General features: G+C 41.0%; 1 long non-coding RNA gene and 1 other non-coding gene across 2 annotated transcripts in view; one reads left to right on the top strand and one right to left on the bottom strand.

Moving 5' to 3' along the window:
- The window catches only part of LOC135947053 (uncharacterized), a 145858-nt gene that overhangs the window by 13662 nt on the left and 110626 nt on the right, over positions 1–21570 (bottom strand). Inside the window, exon 6 of the long non-coding RNA XR_010575578.1 lies at positions 11374–11437. This is a non-coding gene — a long non-coding RNA (uncharacterized LOC135947053). The remainder of the gene's footprint in view (positions 1–11373; positions 11438–21570) is intronic.
- On the top strand, positions 19405–19476 carry TRNAQ-CUG (transfer RNA glutamine (anticodon CUG)). Its single transcript has one exon. It is a non-coding gene; the product is annotated as a tRNA-Gln (tRNA).

Here is a 21570-nt window from a genome sequence, read left to right as displayed (position 1 = left end):
AAAAAAGTTCGCACGTCGCGCTGCACTTTTCGGTCGGAAAAATATCCACATTACCTAATTCGACCCTCAAGAATCGATTGGTATGCTCAGAAACTTCGTCTAAAATGGTCTTTAAACAAATAGACAAATAAAGGAATTACAAAACTCTGAAGTACCCATTCATAAAGACGGAAATTCACCTGTAACTCCTAAGATGATAAAAGTTTTTTATTTCTTTCTTTCTATTTACTCTTTTTTATTATTCTGTTTCCCCACTGGCACGGCAGAGTGTGCGCATATTTTATTCGGCTGGAACCATCTTTTCCTGCGCGTGTTGGGCCTGATTTTGAATAAATAATTCAATTTTCCTGCCGTGCGTACAAATTATGTGCAGGGTAATTGTTGCAACGCACGTATCCAATTAATTTTGTCAGTTGCATTACGACTGCAGCTTCCGCTTCTAGAAATATTTGTATGCAAAGGAGAGTGGTCGCGTGTTGAAATGACGACTGCCGAGCAGCAATTCTCACATTTCATTTTAATACCTCTTCATATTTGCAATGCGCTTGGGCAATTCGTTCTCAAAACTTTCCGCTTTTTCCAGCATCTTCGCTTCTGCTTTTTTGCCGGCGCGTCGTAACGCATTTTGCGAGCGAAATTATAATGCAAAGTAGCTAGCTGCGGCCCACAGCATTATTATTATGAATGCGAGCGGCGGCGGCGGCGAGGAATATAATACGCGTCCTTTTTCACACCTCATTCCGAATGCATTACCGCGCGTCTCTCTCCGTAAATGGGCATTTTCTCGACACCACCGCAGGTCAGGCTCACCCTCCATTAAAAGCAGCACGTTGGCTGCTGTTGGCGCGGGCTTCTTTCACCGCCAGCCGAGCGAGCGGAGAAGAAAAGTTCTAATTGCCGCATAAAATACACACGGGCTGCCAAGAAGATGAAATGCCCGTGTTTTATATACATACGTACGCCTCCGCCATTGCCGACGGGAGAGCAAAGTGCGGCACTACATTTTCATAACTTTTCATTCAGAGCAGGTCGCGTAATGATTTTGCCCTCGAATAGTCTGGTCTAGTCTCTAAATCCAGCTCGGCGCGCTTTTAAAAGGCCGCAGCTGATGGATTGCGAGTGCATTTAAAGGTTATTGGCAAACTGTTGCACGCAAATCGTTTGTTACTCCTTGCCGCACCGACAAGTGACACGTGAAAACTGCGCGAATTTCAAGTTCGGCTGCGGAGCATTTTGTTGAGCAGGTCGTTGCCTCGGCGCCGAGTTTGGCGCAGCAGCGGCCACGCCAGACGGATCCATCCCCTTTAAACTTTCGATCCCCAAAATGTGGCGTCGACCCTGCCGAGCTCACTCGAATTCAGCTGAATTATAGGGCCATTCACATGTCTAGACTGCTGGGGGCTGCCATAAAAGTAAATCAATGCGTACATACTCTAGCCGCGGCAAATCTGACAATGAAAATATGTCATCTTCTGCGCTTGAAAGCTGTACTAAATTTTATGCTGCTTAGATATCAAATAAATACCTTTTGCTTTTAAGATAAGAACCGTTTCTATTCGAGCCGTAGCAATAACATTTTCTTGGTTGCGATTTCAATTCTAATAAGCTTGAAAAGCAAATCGAGTTAACTCAATCCACCGGGAGCCAGGTTGCGATCTGTGTTGGTTCCCGCCGGTCAGAAGTCAATATGGCGTCGAAATTTATAATTATTTAATTATTCGCCCACTTTGAAGCTGCGCAGTAAACCTATGCGCATCTTAAACATGCGCAGTGTGTTCAGAGATCGCTTCTAAATCTGACAGGAAGGCTGAAAGTCATCACTGCGCATGCGTGACCCAAATTAAAACCTTCTGCGCAGTCATAATTCCTACTGGGAGTCCGGGTTGCGATCTGTGTTGGTTCCCGCCGGTCAGAATTCAATATGGCGTCGAATTCATGGAGACAGTCTAGCAGCCAATCAAAAGCGTAAAAAAATAGGCGTGCTGACCTAACAATCTTATTCCCGCGTATTTTGTTACATTTTCACTAGCCTGATGTGCAATTTAACGGTCGATTCGCCAATTACCAGACTAATCAGCTGTTAGAAAAGAAATAACAACAAATATATTCATTGTGCTGAAGGTATTTTCATGAAAAATTATCCAGTTTCATTTTCTCGGATCAAAAGTGCCGTTTTGTAGTCAAAACATTCTTCTTCCAAGCTATTTGCCAATCTAATTAGTGCCTGCGTGAATATATTAAGCATACAAGCGGTCGTCGGTATATGAGGATTATTTGTGCACGGCGCGGCAACGCGATAATCAGCCTCCCAAGGTCTGATAAGTGGGCTTGGTGCGCGAGAGAAGTAAGTTGCAGTTAAATAAATCCGTATATATGTGAGACATCACAGTGCGATAGGAGAAAGATGTTCTTGGGCTGGGTTTGAAAGTCTTGTCAGCTAATCGGACACATAACAAGTGCTTGATCCGCTTGGTGCATCTTCTCGCTGGCTCGTTATTCATGCTTCCACGCTCAAAATATATCCCTGCTGGGCCGCATTTGAAATCACGCAGTGAGCCGCCGCAATATATATATAAGACACAGCACAGTAAAACTTTTACCACACGTGCATGAGGCGAATAAATAGCTAAAATTTCAGTACACACGTATATATGTGTACAAGCCCTCGGCGCGGAAAACGTATTGCATGTCTGGAAATGATTAAGTGGCTAACATAACAGCGTCCGAGCGAATCACCACTTTGTATTCACATTGTTACGACTATGAGAACGTGAATAAACAGGCGACAAGGGCACCTTACAGCTTCACAGAATTTACAATCCGAATGCGGAGTGTTCTTAAACGTTTAAAACACCGTATAAATCACTTAAAAAAAAAATTTGATGCCACGAAGGACACAGGGCACATATTTAAATGCAAATTTCCTGGTTTCAAATGGTGGAGAAAATTGGGATGGGAAATCGATTCAGATACAAAGATTTCAACATGAATATAGCGAGTCTCTATAAACTGCGTTTGAATATACTTTCTTGGGCAATTCCGCCGTTAAGGAAAGCCATCATTTTTCGCATGCACCATTGAAGCCAACTGTCCGGGCAGACGACGACGCAATTTCTATTTAAGTAAACTTTCACAAAATAATCCACGGCGCGGCATTATTGTGGTTCGTTGCCTCCCTCGCTCGCAGCCTTTGTGACTCATTAGAATCAAAGGGAAAAATATAGCGCGGCGTGTGCGTTTCTTGTCGCCCCCATAAAGCAAGCGAGCGAGCTCTAAATTTGCACAATAACTCTGGTGGGCATTAATGCGGTTGGTGCCAGATGAATTTATGGCAATTAGTTGCGCGCCGCTCTTGTTCCCGCGCGCGCAGAATAAAAATAGCAGCCAGCAAGCCAACGTCGGCCTTAATCCCACGTGATCTACAACCACAACAAAGACGATCCGTGTAATTTCATTTGAATATTCAAAATGACACTTCATCCTCGTGTCGGAATACATCCGTTTTATTGGCGCCCCGCCGCCGCCATTGCCACTGCATCCACTCGACTTAACGTGTAACAAGAAAATCTGCTGCGAGCACGGGGATGAACACAATTGGCTTTCATTTTATGGGCAAACACAAGTCCAATATTGCGCGCGTTTCGAAACGTTATTTAATATACGTATTTAATTGCCAGCTCTTCCCGCATTTCCCATGCCACACTCTTGCGTTGCGTAACCGCACGCAAATCTGGCCGCAGAGAGTTAATAATTGCTAATTAACAAATTATCATTTCTCATTAAATGCGTATAAATTAAATCAAGTCGGCGCAAACAAGCGTGCGAGCGTCCAATTTCTCAGAATGTCTGATTAGCTCCTCGCGCGCATATGCGCCGCGTCAAGTGAATTATCTCTAATTTTTTTGCACGATCCTCTCCAGCCCAATAAATATGAAAGGAGCAGCAGTATCTGGCGGCCGCTAATTAAACCGCATCGCACGCGGAAAGAATATTACCCTACCCGCTGGCTGATGTGCGAGCGAGCTCATAATAAGTTTAGCAGATTCAAGGGAAGTGGAAGACAAAATTTTCCATATTTAAAACAACAGTTTTTCACCACTGGTTTTTGCCACTAAATTTTTACCAATTTCTTGAGCAAGAAATTGATTTATTCCATTTTTCCCCTGTGAAAATCTAAAATTTGGGGTCGGAGTGGTCAAAATTTCCTTTACTGTGCAGATTTTTTCTTTTAAATTGCCATTTTCTGCCTCAATTTCTTCAAAAATTTCTCTCTGACAATTTTTCAAGTCAAGGCCATGAGCTAATTATTAGAAAATTATTGAAAACTGAGGTGCAAACGCTGCTTGCAAGAAACTCTTAAAAAAAATTGAAAAAAAACGCTTTTTACCACTGCACTGCATTCAAAAAAATTGGGGGTTTTTTCAACCCTGCCTGCGAATGAAAATATAAATACTTCCTTTACTCTCAAACAAATAAAGAAAATTGTTGTAATTAAACAGCAGATTTCCGGAAAAAAGATGGAAGAAACTCAAAGAAGAACAATTTAATCTTAATATGAATATTCCCTCTTTAGCACAGCCCTTGTTGATGAACGTGCCTCTTCTTGAAGGAGTGTTATCCTTTCCTATGTGGCACATAAAGTTAAAAATCTTGTTACTTTGAAGCCGTTTAATGAAGCTGACCTAAGCCAAAGCTGACCTGGTCGACGGGAGAGTGCTCTTGCACGTTGTGTCTTACAACAAATTTATTTTTCATCGGTCGCCTGCCCCGCCGGTTGCCATGCAAATTTCCCAGACAGGTGCGAATAACTCCCAGGAGAAAAGTGGCTGTGCGGATTTTTCATCTCGCAGCAACTCACTTGATTTGATAAATAAATTCATACGCTGGCGCGCTCATAGAGAGAGACACGGCGGCGGCAGCAGGTTGGAAACATTTTTACCTGGCTGCGAAAGTGCCAGACTGTCTCTTTGATATTCAAATAAGGAAGCAGCTGGAAAATCCTCTTTATGTTCTCCGCGCTGCTTTTTGCCCGCAAAGTGAAAAATTGCGCCAAGTGATGCATTACCTGTTGAAATATTAACGCGCGCGGCTCACTCTTCGTTCACCGCGCGCAAAAAGACCGCGCGTCAGTGTGTGTCCGCTGCAGATTGAGTAATTATATGCTCACAGAGCAACCTTCCTGCTGATAAAAACCTGTGAAAATGGGGATATTGCACTCTGGCGTAGCCGCAGCCGACACGTACGACGCGCATCGCATGAGGCGAAGCACACACAGCTTTATTAAGGGCAAAAAGTTTCTGCTGTGAGTCACAGGAGCTTTGTCTTAATTGGTCACACGAGTTGCAGTGATTCATATGCGTTTAATTAATATAGCAAACACAAAAACGCGTATGATTAATTATAAACCTCTATTAGTATAGCTCTTCATCCACCAGACTGATTACTCATCAGAAGAAATTTAATTAAATAATTTCAGAGTACGAAAAACTGAAAAAAACGATTCATATCATAAAAGATAGTGATGGGAAATTAGTTCTTAGTAATGTATTGTGGTATTGTTTTGGTTTCTTTTCGAAAAGCTTTGTATTGTTTAATTTTGTTATGAAAAAAGAAATGTTTGTTGCAAATTTTTGATATTTTAAAGAGGAATGATACTGGAAAAGCCTGGAAAATGCTTGTTGCCAATGCATAACCTCGCCCCTTAGGATTCAGTTAAAGCCTAAATTGACCTAAGGAGCGCTGTAATTTTTTGAGAAAATTGGCTGGAAAGTTACCGGGCTTTTCAAGTGGTAATGGGTGTCTCCTTACTTGAAATCCGATTTTATTTCTAAACCAAGAGTTTCCCCAATAAGTGGCATACACCGTTGGACAGATCTCGACGAGACGAATCGGAATATGCCAAGAAAATATGTTCAAGCACTCTAAATTTTGGAGAAAATTTGAAAAACTTGAATTTTTCTGTAGAAAGGTCCTTTTTTATTACTGCAAATTGTTGAACAAATTGTTTATCGGTCAATTGTTTAAGGCATCCAACAATTTAAATAATTTTCAATTGTTGCCCAGTATCATTCCACTTTAACTGATAATTTCAAAGAGATTTAGGATTGGGTTTTCAAATTCTCTATTAAATTTAAAATAATATTTATATGCATGATTAGGGCTGAGAATTTTAGACGTTTTTTGGCCAAAATAGTCGAATATTTTTAGACTCTCTCTAAGAGCAATTTAGACGGTTTTATTTTTCATTGTTTCCTTCGCATTTTTTATATACTTCATACAGATTCATGTTTAACTTAGGTATTTTGCTGTATTTTACAACGCCATTAGATTGAGGATTAATTAAAAAGGATAATCACTGTTTTTTAGTTAAATCGAATAGTTGTTCATTAGAAAATAATAATGGTCGATTTGGACGGGATTTTGTGACATTGATAATTTGTAGTGATTTTATTTAATAAATCTTATTTAAGGTACTTGTTATGAAATGGAGAAATTCCAGATTTTGAGGCCCGGGAGAGAACACGTTTCATATTTTCCTCTATACTTTCCCTACCTTTAATTAGAAAATGTGCCCGCGTAATTTAAAAAGTCGATTTTTCCGTGTCCTGTTTGCTTCAACGCACAGTGAGAATCGATATTGAACCATCAAAGGCTGATTCCGACCCTCAGGTTCTTATCCTGACATGGCCCTGAGGGTCAGATAGCGAAAACATTCCCAAAATGATCAAGTTGTGTGTCATTTCACCGGTTTTCTTACCCATTAGAGTTAAAATTTTGCTATAAATATTTTTCACGGCATGAGAAAATTATGTTTTCGGAAAATTTTGCATGCCAAACTTAACTATTTAGACGATTTTAAGTGTTGTTTGATTAAATACCTTAATATTGCATTATTCGTGCTCTTTTGACAGTCCCACAATGATTTGAATCTTAGAAAAAAAGCCAATCGTCTAAAATTTACAGCCCTTAAAATATTCTATACTTTTATGCAGCAATTGTGTGTCAAATAGGTAAAAGGAAACTAAAGAATTCGAGTTTGGAGCACTTTTGTAAAATATTTAAAAAAGAGATACTTTCTGAATTTCTATCTTTGCCAAAATAGAGGCTGATTGAGACGGTTTCTGTTTCCAAATTATATATTTTGTTATTTCTTTTGAATGTGGGCTGATCCGCAATAAAATTGGTCCTGAATCTAAAAGACATCAAAGCTTCAAGGCACTTCACGATGACGATGTTAAGCTTACGGTGCAAAGTGCAGGAAGTTTTCAAAAACGGGTATTAGACACATACAGAAAGGATAAATCACGAATAAGTCAGCGCATCGGAATTCGCGCGACGACAGCTTCAGTGGCCTCAAGCAAAATTACAAGAGACGAAAATTAGCGGCAAAGCCGTCAAGAAAATTTATTTAGTTTTCTTGCTAATGGCGCTTCGGTTGAAAATTCCAGCGCGGATAAGAATAAAATACCGCTGGGCTGTTTGATCTCGACGACTTCACAGAGTATACGTTGTTGGAATAAATTCCTGCTGCCGCCCTCGGTTAAGTGATACATATTTTAACACTCGCCCGCCGAGAAGCGTGTTTCTGTGTTTAGCAACGCTGAAAAATATCGTATTTTCGCGTATATGCGACGCGGTGTTTGCAACATTTGTGTCAGAGCCGACGGGACCAGCTGTCCAAACAGCGACGGAAAAAGTGTAGCAGTCGCGCTCACACGGCAGCCGGCCGGATTCGAAATTCATTGCTTTTAATTTGTGCACTCGAGTACATAACTCATCCACTTACAAGTAGCACTAAAGTCGTCGAGAGCAAACAAGCAGCACCTATTCCACAACTAAACTGCGATTATCTGCCGCGCGCTCGATTTATTCGAGTGCAATCCTTGGCAATTTTGCAAGGCAACAACTGTGTTGGAGTGCAAGACTCCGCGCTCTCTATTATTATTTGCAGTCTCTTGAGCAAGCAAAAGCAAATTTGATTAGGAAACGCGAGAAGCGTTTATGGCAAAAAATTGTGCTCCAGCGGCTTGTTGATGAGAAGTCTCTGTTTACACTGAAAATGTGCTTTGGTTCTCACACAACTTAAACAAAATCATACTAAAGCAGCTTTTTACGATGCTCGGCTACTATTTATTTATTTATTTTCACATTTTGCCAGGCGCTTTATGATGTGACTTTATGAAAGTTCAGACGCGCTGCTGCTGCTGCAGCTGCGGAGCAGTGCAGCGCCGAGGAAAAAACGCACCTTCCCAACTATTCAGCAGCACATAACTGCAGAGCAGAGCTCGCGTTGCTTGAATAAATAAATGAATAATTCGTCGAGCAAAGCGTCACTTATGTATGGAGTTGGGAATTTTTAATCGCATCTCAAAAGTTGCGGCGGAATAATTAATGCAAAGCGCGCGCACTATTAAGCAGAATTACGTCAAAACAAAGCCGGCCGCGCACCACGTGGTGAAATCCGCAATTTTTCGACGCGCAATACATTTGCATCTCTTTTCGCCGCTGAATAAATAGAATGAATTACCGTTTTATTATTGTAATTTATCGCGAGTTCAGTGCACAAACAATGAAATTAGCATTTTGGCGAATCCCTCTCACTCAGCGAGCCGCTGCTCTGTTTACCCGCTCTGCAATCCACGGATTATAAAAGTAATTACTCGCGTCTGTGCTGCAAATACGCTGCTATAAAGCTTTTAACCAGAGCTATAGCAAAAAATTCCGCACATACACAATTTTCTCATTTCCCAGCAGCAGCAGCAGCAGCAGCGGCTCTGAAAATATTTCGCAAGCGCAAATCAGCTGACATATCGCCTGGGATAAATTCTGATAAAAATGATCCGCCGTGCGCTCTGGAAACAGCTGGACGCGGCGCAAAAAGTGAAACACACGCGTGTTGCATTTCGCAACAATTGGAGTGCAGGCGGCACTTGGGATTAATAAGAGAATGGAATTGCTTGATCAGCATTCAAATTGCACTTTTGGCGGTCGTTGGCAAACCATGCAGCCGCGCAGATGTATACGCCATGCTGCAACAGCGAGCATTAAAATAAATCCGTTCGGACGCTGTGTTGCACCACGTTTATATTAATTGATAAAGGCAACACAGCATATCGACCTCACCCCAAGGGCCGAGTCCGTCGTTTGCATTATTGCTATTTCAATATTTCATCCCGCCTCAAGTGAACTTGGCGTGTGATTTTGATATGGGCTCGAGGCTGAAGAGCAACGACCTCTCCGGAGGAGGAAACTTCAGGCAAAGAAATAAATAAAACGTGATATTTAAAGACCGTCCTTGACGAAGTTTCTGAGCACACCAATCGATTCTTGAGGGTCGAATTAGGTAAAGTGGATGTTTTTTCCAACCAAAATGTCGAAAGAGACGTGCGAACCTTTTTTCCCGCCAAAACAATATGAATGTGAGAGCTGCGCATGCGTCAGAGCTGGCTGGACCTGTCAAAGAAGTCATTCTCTCTGCAAGTGCTCAAACCATCTCCGACGCATGCGCACTGCTCGCATTCATATTGTTTTGGCGGGAAAAAAGGTTCGCACGTCTCTTTCGACATTTTGGTTGGAAAAAACATCCACTTTACCTGATTCAACCCTCAAGAATCGATTGGTGTGCTCAGAAACTTCGTCAAAGACGGTCTTTAAAAAATAAATTGCTCAAACTATTCCGTTATTCCAGTTAAAACGTTAAAACTGTAAAATTAGAGGGGAGAGAGGGAATGACGCTACCCTGCTGAATAAAAGTTTCTTTATAGTTTACCGCATCGCACTCACCCCTAAATTATGGCTTTTAAACGTGCCTCTCAGCAGAACTTTAATGAAGTATTAGCCAACAAAGGCAGTGAATATTGTTTTCCTAGATTTTACAACACCGACCGCATTTTTACTGCGAACAGACTGATTTTGCAAGCTTCTCCCAATGGAGTATTAATTGCAAAAGCGTTCCACATGCCCGGATGCAGTTGCAAAGCGCAAAATTAATTAGCGAAAATATATATGCATAATTTTTCCTCGAGATGAACGAGCACACACACACACACACAGCTAGCTTTTGTGTTGGCGCGCGATCGCGGCAAGATTTAATATGCATGTATGCATGAAACGCGCGCGCCGTTGTTGCAAATTGGCCCTGGAGCTGCTATTTTCAGAGTGCGTCCCTGAAACAGACACATCCAGAACGGAGAACGCGCTGCTTGCTTTAATAAAGCCGAGAGCCGACTAATTCAGCTGCTGGTACGTGAACAGCGTCGTGTTTAGGGCACTGGAAAATTAGATACAGCCAGCGCAAGACGTGTGTACGCCATGTATGCAACCCGGCAGACGGAAAAATGCTGGCGTGCTCATTTTTCGCGCTGCTAATTTTCCACTAAGTCTGCGATAATAAGTTTTGAAAAAGCAGCGCAAAAAGCAGTGCAGCTGCGCCGTGCGCCATGCTTAACATGCAAATCAGACGCTGGCAGATAAATCCGCGAGTATAATCAGCGGCAGGCTTGAGAAAGATTGCCCCGAGGGGCAAGAGACTAATGAAATTTCAAATCGGGCCATATTGCACGCTGTTTTATTAAATAAACTGCAAATAACGGTGCATCGCGCACTGGGTGCATGCGCTTTTTCTTTACCAACAGATATACATAGAGTGATTGCGCGTCGCTCTTGCGAAACGCCTTCAGTTTGTGCCTGCTCGGACTAATTAAAATGCCTTAATATTGCGCCGCCAACGCCGTGCTTTGAAATTGAGATTCTGAAGGAAATTTCTTGCGCTTGACGTTGATTTCCACGCTCGGAAGTGCTCGATAATTAGGAATTATCTGTTAGAGAGAGCGGAATCACAGGCAGCGACGGGGAGGATGGGGAAAAAATTATTTAAGCAAAAAGACAAGCCGGGAAGTGCGTAAAAACACATTAAAAATTGTTCCCCAAAATAACTGATCGTAGAGTCGAGGGACTTTGGTTGCCATTTTAAATATCCGTCGGATATAAATCAATTAGATGTTTCAATCATCAAATTATATTGAATAAATTTGTTTGTTAAAGTAACTCTCGGAAATATCTGGTCTAAAAATGGGGGATTTTTGTTAAATAACCATTTAGCATGAACGAGAAAAATTTCTGTGGAAACATAAAACAAATTTTCATGTTAGAGAAGTGGACAGTAAAAATACATCATCGGGGGCCAGATTCGTGCGACGCGCAGATATGGCGTCCGGTAGAGTTTGGCGCGAAAAAACGGTCACGTGAAGAAGAACCGACTTTTCGTCAAAATTGTGACATAATTTGCATTACTCTTCACTAATTGTGTCTTTTGGACCGTAAAAACAAACTCTTGACACTCGTACGGCAATCCAAAGAGAGCTTTTTGCTTACCACATTCAGACGCCATCTTGGATCTGCGCAGTGCGAACCAATTTTATCGCACATCTGGACCCCGCTGAAACACACATTTAAAAAATCAAATTTTATTTATTTATTTATTGGATTTATTTTTTATTGCTTTCTATTTGGGCTGCAAGTCCGGTCTCCCATTCAGATCAGAGACAAGTAAAACGCGCACGTTGGCGGATGCTGAACGGAAGACGCTGGTATTCCATAGTCTCTCCGCACTCTTCCCGCTATTCACCCGGGAATAAATAAAGGCTAATTGAGCACATTCATTAGGGGCAAAAACCGAGATTAAATTAAGCCCTGGCGCCGCATTCGCAAAACACCGACGCGCCAGCACATACTGCTGCAAACACACGCGCTCTCATTCGCGGCTCAGCAGCAGTTAAGCGCGCGCGCTGGAGTAATGTTCGCCGGCGCCGCCAGCCAGAATTATACACATTATGATGCAGTTTGGGTCAAAAACCTTTGCAGGGCGGGCTGCACTTCACTCACTCACTCACTCTCGCACTTGATATAACATACGTGGGCTCACATGTATGTATTCACATATGTACTCTTATGAGCGAGCGAGCGAGCGAGAGAGGAACTGTGCACCCGGCCGTGTGTGTTTTTCCAACAATAATTTCCTCAGCGCGCCTGGTGTCTCAGGAGCGGCGTGTTTTTGTCGTGTGTGTTTCTCAAAAGAGCTAGCTAGGTAGGTAGGTGCGCCTGCGATAAGCTGCAAAGTTGTTCCCTTTGCCGCGAGCGCACCCCGAGGTGCACAACAACGTGCTGTGCTGCTCTATGCAAGCGCCGTTGCCGCCGACAAAGTCGGTCGCTGTTTGTTTTAATTACGCCGGTCTGCTTGCAGAAGAACTTATGAGATAAAACACAAATATTTTGCCACGCGATTGATTCTGCACGCCGAAGCACGCTCTGCCTACCGTTCTGGGAAAATGCACTTTTCACTCCACCAACATTTTGCATTAGATTAATGTGTGTCTGTTTGTTTTCGCAGCGGATAGAATGCACGCGCGCGCAAGGGTGACGCAATTTTCAAGTGGTGGATAAACAATTTCCCGATAGAAAAGGGATCATCGCCATGAAATTTGTTGCACTGATATTTATTTATTTTTTCAGCTTCCTCTGTGTTTGCGAGCGATTTTCATCTGTATTTTTGCAGTCATAATTCTAGAACTTCCTGAGAACTTGAGGAAGCTGCATCAACTGACCACACATGAGGAAAATGCTTGCTGGAATCAAAAAAGCTGGAGTGAGCTGTAACTTTAAATAAGAGATTTGCGCCTTGCAATAAGGGATTGAAACTGTGCCGCTTGACAGTCTTCTCGTGCGGGCAGCGCGCTTTTTATTTTTATCCTCGGCTCAAAAGTCAATTGCTGACCGGTTCACATTTGAATAAATAAAAACACCTTACATAATCAATTTAAAAGAGTAATTCAGGCTATCTATTTGTATCTTTACCTTAAATATATTCAAATTTTCCGGACCAATAAGTGGATTGAGCATAACATTAAATTTAAAAATAAATCGCATAAATAAATTAAATGGAAAAAATTGAGTTAAATTTGTCAACGATTTTGGGATTAGTTCCTGAAGTTCGCAAAAACCCGCATTTGCCGGAAAACCCAACTGCATTGCACAAAAAATGTTTTATTTGCGGGTTTTTCTGCAATTTCGCGCATTTTTCCGAGACACGTGCCTTTATTACTGAAGATAAAAACTTCTCACGAATGATGACCAAAAAGGAGTCCAAAAAATCATTGATTTCACCAAGAGACCGAAAATTTTAACTCTTCATCGTATTTTTCCAAAATTTCTGACAATTTTTGTAACGAAATGTGACTTTTTCGAGGTTATAAATTCTAAAATATGCGGAAAAACCCAAAACTGGTGGTTTTTCCTGCTGTTTTTCGCGCAAAAAACCATTGGTGCATTTTTCCCATTGCAAAATTGGCAAACCCTTGAAGTGAGAGCATAAATCTTTCTATAGATAAATCGAATTTGTCCTTTTTTGACTTTGTGAAACTCTGCCTCGCCTACTCTGTTTATCAAACGCGGCTTCCCACAGCTTTGAACTGTTTTCCCATTTTCCTCTGGCTGCGTCATTTTTCACGGCATTGTAAGTGACACGACGTGCTGCGGCGGGAGGGAAACACTGGAAGCGAATTTCGCACGCCGCACAAATGTTAGACGGGTGTGTGTGAGTGTGTGAGTGCGCTCGGCGTTCACGTGCATATACACATATTATATTGTGTCGAGAGCTGCGCTGCATTGATTGGCGCGGTGGTTTATGCGGCGCAGTGTGGCGTTGACACGCAGAGTGTTTGCAAACTGACCTGCCGCAAAGCACGGGACGTCACCGACAGTGCAAACGCGCCGACAGGTCGGCCGAGAACGTTTTTTTTGTCACAAATAAAAAGAGAGAGAGAGAGACACGCATAAAAAGCGCGAGCAACGCCACAAGCCATTTTATTATTTTATATATGAAATTTATAGTCACGAAATAATGATAGCTCGGCTCGTCGGCGGCGGCGGCGGCGTCTAAAATAAAAACGGACAGCTGAAAGTATCTTGTACCATTAACACCAGCATTTTACGAGATGCTTGCATTTTATACACAAACTGCCTCGACGCTTTTCTGTATTCGACGCACAAATATTATGCATACGCTCGACGATGGGTATAAAATATTTTTATTTAAAGTTTCAAGCACAATATGCAAATGTATTTAAACGCTGCGTTGCCGGGCTTTTACAACTGCAGCCGAGAGAGTTTGGACTTGCGGCTAATAAATTATTTATGCTCAATGGGAAATGTCAAAAAACTCTTATACGTATAAAGCCAGGCAAATTATGTACGATACTAACTTTGTGCTACAAGCAGAGATTTACGCGCTTGCAAAAAGATTTTACTTACATTAAATATTAACGACACACTATGTATGCTTTACGGCGGCGTACCCCGCGGTGGTGCATTATTTTATGTATATATTTATGCATTCACTCGAAAGAGCAAGCGACGTATTATATTTTTCGGCTAAAAATGTGCTCTCTCGAGATAAGGAAGTGGCATAAGTCGTCGTCGTCGTCGCGCATAGACTGTGTGTGTTATTTGCAGACGGCACCGAGGGCCGTCCTAATAAAGTGAATGGCGCGGCCATAAAGCTTAAGCTGCATATAAACGTGCCGGCACATTTTTTGTCCACGCAGGGAATTTATGGCAATGTAGGTTAAATATGGTTGTCGCGCACCAAATAATTTATGGCGCCCGAGGCAATTTATTTCAAGATTATCATACATATGGAAAATTGCGGATGTGCATGCATAAAAAATATGAAAATAAATGCAGGCAGCGGGAAGCGCGCGCGCACGAGTGCAACAAAAATTGTCTAAAACATGCAGTGTTTACGGAAAAATTTATACCCGTGCTGTAGTCTGTGCGAGCACACGGCAATTTATCTTAAAAATAGCTTACGACTACAAGGCAAAATTGAGTGAGAGCGGCAAGGAGGAACACACACTGCTGCAGACGCCGCCGCGTCCCGCGAGGTGTACGCAGGCACGAGAGAAAGATGATTTATTTAATGATGCTCGTTAGCGAAAAAGTTACACTCGCAAAAAATGAAGCAACTTAATTGTTCTCTTAATCAGGTTCAATTTGTGTTGTTTTAACAATTGTATAGGAAATAGTAGACGAAGCCACGTCGTTAAAATTGTCTGATTCTTTATTAAAAATTTGTCTAATTGAGCTAATTTCTAGTTTTTGATTAAATGATTTATTTTTCAGTTCCAGAAGTATTCACGTTTTTTGCGTTTAACACTTTAATTTTTAATTTATGTTAAAAATTGTGAATTTTCTAATATGTGAAAAGAGAAAAACAAAAAACACTATCGTCAGCATCGCCAACTCGATTCTTTTCCCATATAAAAACTGAATATTTTTTTTGCTCGTCGATATTAATTTATTGCCGCCTTTGTTCACGCGCGGCATTCATTGACAGGATGAAAATTCAATTTACTTAACAAGCATCGATTGTGAATCTGTGCGCTGAGGGATTTTTATTGTATTTGACCGTTTTTGAGTTCTCCTTTCAATATTTTCTTGTTATTAAATAAAGGAAAGAATAAACAAGAAAATTGCCTGCAATCATTTTATCGTTTCATTTCTCTCATATATTGATTTTTTTCATGAACAGCTCTTTTTGTCCTCTTGAAGAATATAATACAACAGCGAGGGCATTTAATGCGGCTCCCTCCGCCTTTTGTGAGAAGTGCTGTGCTCAAGACGCTGCTTTCAAGTGAGCGCAATTTTTCTTCGCATCTTTTTTATAAACGAGATGATTCAAGATGAAGACTCGAAATTTAAATTAAATTAAAAAAGTGTCCCCTGAATTCTTTGAAGATTGAAGATTAAATTCTGAAGGAGTCTTTTTTGCGTAAAACTCATCTCAAGAAACGCGGTTGACTCAGTTTTTCTGTTTAATTTGTAAAAATGACCAATTGCCTCAAGCATCATTTTATTTTCCAACATTTTATTTCAATCTGCACTTCAACCATCTTCGCAATTTTCCAATCTCAGTTTTTGAATCTAAACGTGTCTAAGCTGCTTTTCATTTCAATTAAACCGAATTTAACAGTTGCATATAAGCTCTTAGTATTCGAAGCCGCCAACAGATGGCGCCACCGTATGCTTTAGTAATAAATTTAATTTTAAGGCACTTCCGCTGCAATTTCAGGCTCAATCCTGCTACTATGCGTTCTCCACTTAATATGATTTCTTTTGACGTGCTAAAAATTAAAATCAGTTCAGCCAATCACCGTAGAATCGTGAAAAACTATTTTTTTGAAATATAAAATATTTTCCAACGTTTCTACAGCGAATGGCTGGACTGATTTTGGTTCCCAGCACGTCAAAAGAAAGCATATTAAGTGAAGAATGCACAGTGACATCAGGATTGAGTCTGAAACCGCAGCGAAAAAGCCTTAAAATTAAATTTATTACGAAATTATACGGTGGCGCCATCTGTTGGCGGCTTTGAACTCTGAGGGCTCATACAACTGGTGTATTCCAAGCTCAAAAAAAAACTGCTAGATTTTAATATAATGATACATCTTGAATCTCTTATTCAGGACCACTCCCGAAAAATAATTCAATATCTTTTTTTCAGTGACTGCGATAACAAAATAATTATTTAATTTGTCCCTAGCCAAAAATTTCAACTTATATTAACCTTCCATTTGCGATAAATTTGTGACCAATCAAATTAAATGACCACTTGCGTAACTTTCGTTAGAATAAGAGAGAAAAAAGTCGATTATTCTGAAAGAAAGCAGCTGGATTGGAAAAGCATTGCGGAGAGGGCTTATCTTTGGATGCAGTGTGGCGTGGGGAGCGGTCTCTCTCTTTTTCTTTTCGATTCCAATCGGCCATTCGCATAATCAGACCGCGTTTTTTTTGCCGTGCGCGCAGTATAATAATCATATTACAAAGCGGTGCAGCGTGTGTTATTTTAGCGAGCCATCTGACTCTGGCTGGCTTATCTCGAGCACCCCATCTCTGCGCTATTAAACTCAAAAAAGCATGCAACCAAAAGAGTTGCCGTCGTCGTCGTCGTGGGTCGTCGTCTGCTCTGCACGGCACGCTACTCACTCCGAGTGGAAATGCCTATCAAAAGCAAACGACTCGCTCGTCGTCATCGTGCTGAAAATTTCCGAGCGAAAAACGGGTAATTTGATACAAAAGAGAGTGTGCGGTATAAAATCTAAAATGATGTGATGTGTCTGGCCGGCTAAAAAATTATATAACCGCTCGCTAGCTCGTTGGTTGGTAAACACGGTAATTGAGTATACACGGCGAAAATGATAATGCGCTGCAGATAATGGTGCCGCGCGTATGGTATGGGTGTCTGAACGCGCATATATAGCGTAATAAAAGAGCACGGCGATTTGAGCCTCGCGTTCCATGACCAAAAATTAATATACGCCAACTATATTTTCGCGTGCGTTGCCGCGCGCTGGCGACGAGCTCGTTCACTCGGCTGGCCATGAGAATGATGATTGCACTTTAAAAAAAGGACCGTGAACCCGGCTGCGCCGCGCCGCGCACCGACACTCGCGTGACCTTGTAATATCAAATTGAGTTTGGCGTAGGTTAAGGTTTGGACCGCGCCGCGGCGCATGCGTCGGCCATTTTTTCCGCCGCCGCCGCCACCGCGAAGTGATAGTGCAACAAAAATTTTGTTGGCCGGCCAAGCAGCAAAAGCAAGGCCGCCAGCTCAATCCATCTCTGCTTGAGCATCTCTTTTGTCTTGACGTCTGCCTAAAGCGAATAGTGTAGTTTCGTCTCGCAATCGCAGGAAACGCTTTCCTGATTTCATTTTAATTGGAAAGGCTCGATTTGTTTATCTTGTGGTTGATCACCGCAGACTCTTCTCGGAAATTATTTTTCCTGCCTCTAATTCTAAGAACCACAATTGAAGGGGTGAATTATATAAGCGAGTCTTCAGCTTGGCTTGGTGCAAGCAGATGAATCACGATGCCAATTCTTGATAGTTCAGTTAAGAAAGTCAGAGACCCTGCTCAAGTTTTAAAACTCTGATAATCTAATCTAGTTTAATGAAGAGTATCTAAGAGAAACTATTGCAAAAATTATAATAAAGATTTGTAATTGTTTCATAAAATTCCTATTTAACTTTCTGCAAATAAATATATTAAACGAAAAATTTAAGCATAGTTTTCACTCGTTCCAAACCCGTGTCAACTCGTAACTTGATCGTTCCACAATTAGAGTTCGCAAAAACCCGCAATTTCCGGGAAAAATAACTAACCACTCGCGTTTTTTTGCAATTTTGCACATTTTCCCGAAACATATGCATTTTAATTTAAAAACATTCTCATGATGGATGATCAAAATTAAGGATTTTTAAAAATTTGTAAAAATGACTGGTGTTACCAAAATACGAAATGGTAATTTTCCAAAATTTCAGACATTTTTGGCGTGAAATGCGAACTTTTCGAGGAAAAATTCAGAAAAATTAGGAAACCTCCCAAAACTAGTGGGTTTTCCAGCTGTTTGTTTGCGCAAAAAAACAGTGGTGCATTTTTGCTAATTGAAAAATTGCGAATTGCAAAATTGGCGTACCCTGTCCAAAATCACGTGATTGATACAAGAATTTACACTAGTTTCAAATAACACAAGTTAATCACGTGATTTTTCTCGTAGGGTCTGAATTATCGCTGTTTACTTCAGGTCAGGATTCAAGATAAAAAAAGTAAAAAGAACCAAAAAGTTAAAAAAACTTTAAAGAGGAATTTTAAGTGAAAACTCGGAAAAATATCTGCCACCATTGCCTTAAATACACTCACTAAAAATCGGAAAAGAGCTATAAAAGTTTCCCTGAGCTAGAGTCACTGTCTCCTTATTGGAAATCACGACTTATTTCACCAGAAGAGAAATTTATCTCATAATTCGCACATCATTGTATAGATCGCGACGAGAGGAATTGAAATCAAGCGAAAAAATAATTGAAACCCCGTTTAATAATTCAAGAAATTTGGCGAAATCTAAAATTTAACATTTCTTTGGTCCTTAATTTCATTTTTATTGCACATTGTAGAGATAAACATAATTATAAAATAATGTTCTTAATTGTTTGCCTGTAAAGCTCTACTTTAAATAAAGTCAAAGGTAATTTTTCCCTCTCAACGACACTTAATATGATACAATTTTTTTATTATCATGTACGTTGTAAATGAAATCGGCTTCAAGGTCAAGTGTATTGTTAAATTAAGAATAATCTAATCTTCGCTTTACCAGAAGTATCGCCGATTAAAAGAGACAATGACTATTTTTATCCTCGCGTCGTCGCGTCAGCGAACAAACTGAACAGAACAAAGCCCGCAATTTGGCGAGAGAGCAGAGAGCAGTTTCAGCCGGCTATTAATCCCTACACATTCCTGGAAAGTGACTTGGCAGCCTCGAAGAAACAGGCTTTCTCTTCGATGCAAATGTATCGGTTCCATGGTGTAATGGTTAGCACTCTGGACTCTGAATCCAGCGATCCGAGTTCAAATCTCGGTGGGACCTGATTTTTTAATTTGCCACCCTTTGCATTAAATTCAGTGGTGCCATGTGCCTACTCGCTAAGGGGTGTATTTAAAATTTAGAGCCTTCATTTATAAATTTTAACAGGGACGTGTTTTTTTCTATTTTTATTTGAGATCCAACTCATCATTAAATCAGATTATGGTTGGAATTTTATTGCATTATTGGAGTGACTTGGAAAGTATTTTCTAGATGCTCCCTGCCGCGGCTTTTCATGAAATTGGCTCGGATTTACCCTTCCAGTGACCCTCTAGATCAATAAAAAAATCACTTTCCAGCCAGTTTTGCTGACGAGGCTTATTGGCCAGAATTGCAATCCAAATCAGTGCTAAAATTGATTCTTAGGAACAATTTATTAAATTTTCACCTCCTGACCGTCGAAGCTAAATTAAAATAAAAAAATGAAATATTATAGTGCGATGGGATGTTTCAATATTTTGCCCGATTTAGCAAAACCTGTCAGTTCAACCTGTGACGCGGAAAAGCCGCTCCATCCGCTCTCGAGACAAAATTACGTATTCGCATGCAAGATTTCACATCACACGTTGTGCACCCTTTCAAAATTTTATTAAAGCTCGGTCGAATCTGGTTGCTGCTGCTGCTTCTTCTTATTCTCGCGGCTTTTGGTGTGCATGCGAAGCAGAGTGGAGAATGGGAAGAGCGCCGAGGCAGAAGCTGATATTTCATGGCGGAAATTTATGGCAATTTAAGGGAAAAAGGATCAGTGCGATAAACGCCTCGGCGCGAAGGAGCTGGCGGCTGGCAGCGTATATAAGAAAAGAGCGGAGAAGTGCGAGGTGCTTTTAATATGTGCGCGCAACCTTGATGGTATCCAGAAGCAGAAGGGACGTCTTTTAACTGAGTTATTACCCTGAGATGTAGATTCGCCGAGTGGTGCATGCAGCACGTAATATTTCATGGAATCTTTTTTATTCAGCACGTAATAAATTTGTTGCGGAAAAGTATAAATCGCGCGCACTCGGCGCACTGATGCTGACAAGACAAATAATCTATTACCGGCGGCCGCGGCCGGCGTGTGTGTTGGTTGGTCGGTCGGTCGCTCGAAAAGCGAGGAGCCTGCTGCTGCTGCTGCTGCTGCTGTGCAAACTCTGGATTAAATTACAACCCGCTGAACGTGTGAAATTGTTTTTGAAACCGCGAGCCAGCGCATATAAAAGTGACGCATTCGTCGGCAAACTTTGCTCCAGCAGCGCGATTTATTCCGCGCCGCGCAGCCCGCGCGCGTTATTTATGTTTGTCACCGCGCGCACGGCACGAACGTCGGCGGCAATGTCGCTCTATTTCTGTTTCACACGTGTGTGCATTAATTGCCCGCCACGTTCTGCCGCCTTTTTATTCCAGGCAAAATCGTTAAAGTTTAACCACACTGTTGAAAGATCAATTATGCTAATATTTTGACTCACCGACTGCGCTTCATTTCTGTGCAATTTTTAACGAGAGCGAAAATTTGCAGTTTCAAGATTTAAAAAATTAGAATAAACATGAAGGCTACCACAAAAATGCCACAAATGATTATAAAATTTTAGAAACAAAATGTTTGAATAATTTTAATACAAAATGCTATGGGAAAATACTGAATAGATATGATTACCCTCATGCCCTTTCAACCCCATCGGTAAAATTAAATAAAAAATATATTTTAGCATGCTTTCTCTGGGCTTAAAAATACTTTAAATTACCCAAAACTCCTTCTTAACTACCAACAAATCCCTTCTTTTAAAAGTAAAACAGACAAATATTTTTTAAAAAAGAAATACAAATTTTGAGTTATAAAATTTTTACTTTTTCGAGGGTTTATTTGAAGTATAGCCACTTAGGGGTGGAAGTTAAGCACCCCTAAACCCTTCAGCTGTTCAGGGCAGGTGGAGAAGAGTCCAACTTTGGGTAATATTTGCAATTTTGATGGTTAGAACCCGAGATTTCGAGTGTGCAAAATTGGAAAAAGTCAAGAAATTGATTGATTTTAGTGTTTTGTCACCATTTCAAACTCCAAAATCTCAGGTTCTAACCATCAGAATTGCAAAAACTAACCACCGTTAGACTCGTCTCGATCTT

This window comes from Cloeon dipterum, chromosome 1 (genome assembly GCF_949628265.1).
Source record: "Cloeon dipterum chromosome 1, ieCloDipt1.1, whole genome shotgun sequence".
NCBI lineage: Eukaryota > Metazoa > Arthropoda > Insecta > Ephemeroptera > Baetidae > Cloeon > Cloeon dipterum.
Note: the sequence above shows the minus strand (reverse complement) of the source record. Positions and strands in the feature narration are given on the sequence as shown.